General features: G+C 35.8%; 1 long non-coding RNA gene across 1 annotated transcript; it reads right to left on the minus strand.

The window, feature by feature from the left end:
* Positions 1-562: 562 nt before the first annotated feature.
* Positions 563-4,424, minus strand: LOC121863995. The gene is made up of 2 exons (XR_006088530.1): positions 2,978-4,424; positions 563-1,316 (listed from the first exon to the last, which is right to left on the minus strand). It is a non-coding gene; the product is annotated as an uncharacterized LOC121863995 (long non-coding RNA).
* Positions 4,425-4,430: the final 6 nt, after the last annotated feature.

Below are 4,430 nucleotides of genomic sequence, written 5' to 3' on the forward strand. Positions count from 1 at the left end.
ACCTTGTGAGTGGCTTACGATGTTTCCATCACCACTCTTGACACACTAAACCACAATATTTAAGAGGTAAGAATTTTATACTTGGTGGTTTAGACGACCCCCTAACTTTGGGCAAATTTTTTTAATGTTCAAATTCCATCTTATAAGCCGAGATATACGGTATATATTCATATCAGGTATTTTTTTTCCAGTTAATTTTGGAATTGTTAAAGCTAGTTTTCTAAAATCAATCTGACTTCTAATTCCTGAGTAAATTTCTTCTTAAGAAACATGAAAAGGACATCACACAAAACTGAAGGTGACACACCAAAAACAAGAAGTTTGTCTAAGGCAGACAATAGATACTGCTGTGACATACCACTAATTTAATAAATGAAATATTATAAAGAAAGAGAGAGAGAGAAGTGAATGAACTACCCAACTTCTTTTAGCAAGTTATCAAAGTGAAAGCTATAAATACATTATTAGTTACTACTGTAAAGGGAATATACTTATGACAAAATAATCTGTGTGATTGAAGAGTAGGGTAAACAAAGCACTTACAGTAGTGTACTGTACTTTGTTATTTGTACCAGTTTATTTTTAAACCCTTCAGTGGTAATGACATACAGTACATCTATGATAAGTTTTCCGGCCAAGTGAGTTAATTTCTAACCTGTAGAATTCTTTGACATGTGACAACTTAACCTGGTAACCAGACACCTCTCACAGTGGCCAGTGTTTACCAGGGTGTGGAGGGGGTAAAGGCCACTCTCCTCTCTCTGGCTAGGAAGTTCAAGTGATGTTATCAACTCATTAACTGTTGATGGACAGACATAATTACAAAAAAAATTTTTCGCTTAAAGACCATAGTTGATCATTAACTGTTGATGGACTGATGTAATTACTAAATTTATTACTCGCTTAAAGATCACAGTAGTCGAAGTGCAGCAATAACATCATAATGTCAACGATACCGCTTTCCATAACATATTTCAGAGCCCTGAACATTATCTAGATACCATGTGAGGCTTCAAATGAGATTATGTGATATGTCAAGTGAAATTAACAATGACAAACAGATGGAAACAATGAGCCATCATAGAATGGATGGGGTCTGACTACTAACCACTGTAGAGGTAAAAAAGATGAAATAACCATTTAAATAACCAATTATTGCATAAAGAAATATAAGTCTTCATCTGAACAATTTGTGATATCCTCATAAACCTTGTGTAACACAACTGTGATCACATCTTGAGTACAAAACCAGGTCCACTTGAGCTGGCTCCGCCCAAGAAGAACCCCCTGGCAGCCAGCTCTTCATCGCCATCAACCTGTGAATGAGAAAAAAAATTATAAATGCCTAAAAATAGAAAGGGTGAGTAAGTATTATACAGTGGTCCCTCGGTTAACGAACGCCTCAGTTAACGAAATTTCGGTTAACGAACTGCCTCCCATAAGATTCTTAAATTCGGTTAACGAACAAAAATTCGGTTAACGAATTTCTTATGAACCGACCTCAACATGTTTTTGCTTGCACTGGCCGGGCAACCAGCTTTAGTATCAGTCCGCCAATACATTAATCGGTTCCAGGGCTTAAATTCCTAACTATTTTAGTAAATATCAAGAAGTTTATACTATTCAATAATTTTAAAAGTTTAATATTAAATTTTTTAGTCATTTTAACAATTATTGAACATAATTGAAGGTAAAGTGACTAGTTTAATGCGCGGCATCCAGCCTCTTAACACAGCAAACAGGCGTTAGTCTCTCTCTGTTTTCACTGGAGGTAACATCTTGCCTGAGACTCTCTTCAACTAAACGCTTTTTTTCTGTGTTTCCAAGCAAATTATTGGTGATTTTGAAATATATTTTACATATTGACAATATATAATGCAGTGCAGTGTTGATTTAAAGAAAATAATCTTGAAATACACCAAGAGAATCAAATACTGTAAAATTTTATGGGTGAAATGGTGCTGGTACTCTTCCAATCTCCCATCGTTTTCTCTTCTTCCTTCTCCTCCACCCCCATTCTAATTCCCATCATCATCATCATCATCATCCAGGAGCCTTCTACATACACACCTCAAAGTAAGTGAACTTTTCTACCATTTTTGTTGAATTTAGGCAATTTTCGGTGAGCTGGAACCAATTATCCAAAAACCCATTGAAACAATGGTTTCGGTTAACGAACAACCTGCTGGAACGGATTGTGTTCGTTAACCGAGGGACCACTAGACAGCTCCTCCCCGACTTACGACCTACTCGACTTATGACCACCCGAACTTATGACCTGCCTCGGTCGTACCAAAATTTTGTCAAATTACGTATTTTCGAGTCCCAACGTCAGTGATTGCACTGTGTACTGAAAATTTTTTTGTTTGTAATTCACTTTAAAATGGCTGGCAAGCTAAACAGTGAGAGTTTTGTGGTGCTGAGAAGAAAAAGAGACACCCATTTTAGATTTTCTATGTATTATTTAAGCATTTTCGACTTACGACCATTTCGACTTACGACCTGGATTTGGGTCCCTAACCCCGTCGTAAGTCGGGGAGGAGCTGTATAACATTAATTTCGTTTTTGTTTTTATCGACATACAATAAAGTATAAAAAAATCACACAAGTGAGTGAAATTTCAACCCAAACCATTCTGAACTGCAAGACTTGCCACATGGGCACTGTAAATCAAAGTCTAGTAGCACCTTGGTAAGGATTATTCTCTACAATTCGGGTCAATAACCATAACCTGGCTATTTTCAAACAAATTTTTTCATCATACATAGACACAGATGTTTAATTCCTTATGTATAACTTTCAACAATATTTAATACTTAGTGTCAACTTGGAGAAGACTTCATATGGATAAGTTTAATGGTGTACTTCCAGAAGCTACATAATTCTCTGTTGTGACTGTTTTCTAATAAATGCAATCACAAACACCTTTTCCCTATACACAACATACATCTCAACTACAAACAATAAATTTTCTGACCAGATCTTTAAAGTTCTTGCCACCAGATGGAGGCTTAGGACTTAGCCCGACTTTCTTTGAGCGACCGTGTGGATTTTCCGACTTGGCCGGCCACGTAGGAAACATAGCGGGGTCAACAGGAGCTGGGGCTTCTTTGTGGAAATAGTCGTGATGAACTGCCTCCTGACAGGTAATGCGTTTTGGGGGATTGTAAGTGAGGAACCTGGAATGAGAATCCAAATGATAAATCTACACTAGCAAGAATCTAAATACTGTACTAAATTATCAATATCAATAATTTAAATACTGTACTAAATTAACACTACCAAGAACTTAAATACTAAATTGTCTTTATCACGAATTTAAATACTAATTTAGCTCTAGCAAGAATCTAAATACTAAATTATCACTAGCAAGAATTTAAATACTAAATTATCACTAGCATGAATTTAAATACTAAATAACACTAGCAAGAATAAGAGAAAAGTACAATATAGGAAAGCCTCGAATAACGACAATTCGTATTTAAAACCCTCGTGATGGTAGTGCTGGTTCAAAAGCAAAAGGAAAGTGTATAAACTTAGCCTAGAAACTAGATGTGTTAATACGATATGAAAAAGGTCTGTGGATATTTCACGTGCTTTGGGGATGGTGGAATCAACAATAAAAACTATCCATAAGAATGAAGAAAAAATTAAAGAAAGTGCTCTGTCTACAACTCGGTTAAGTGCAAATAAAGTTTGCCAAAGCAAGAAAAATTGGAAGAAATGGAGAAACTTTCAAGTATATTGATTGAAGACAAAAATCAGAAGCATACTCCATTGAGCATGGTTATTATTCAAACAAACGCCCTAGCATTGTTTAATTATCTTAAAAATGCAAGTAAGAGTGAAAGTGTTAAAACCATAAGCTACTTGCCCAGTCAAGTTTTTAATGTTAATGAAACTGGACTATATTGGAAGAAAATGCCTTTCCAGACATTTATTTCGATGGAAGAGAATGCTGCACCAGGATTCAAAGCAGCCAAAGATCATATCACACTCTTCGTGGGTGGTAATACAAAAGGTGACTTTAAACTCAAACCTCTTGCTGTCTATCAATTTGAAAATCCTAGAGCATTCAAAGGGGTGTAATCAAAATTTGCCAGTAATTTGGCGGTCAAACATTAAAGCATGGATGACAATGACTCTTTTCATTGATTGGTTCAAAAAATAATTTCGCCCAACATTAAATGAATACTATGCGAAGAAAAACATGACACACAAGGCACTACTTATATTAAATAATGCTCTAGGCCACCCAGCACACCTAAATGAATTGTCTGAACTTGTACTAGTTGTTTTCCTTCCACTGAATACCATGTCTATGCTTCAACCATAGTTTGAACCAAGACGTTATATCATCATTTAAGGCCTATTATTTACATCGTGCCATGTCTCAACTTATTGAAGGAACAGATGGTGCTGGAGAGCTG

Source organism: Homarus americanus, unplaced genomic scaffold (assembly GCF_018991925.1).
Source record: "Homarus americanus isolate GMGI-L3 unplaced genomic scaffold, GMGI_Hamer_2.0 scaffold14132, whole genome shotgun sequence".
In the NCBI taxonomy this organism is placed as follows: Eukaryota; Metazoa; Arthropoda; class Malacostraca; order Decapoda; family Nephropidae; genus Homarus; species Homarus americanus.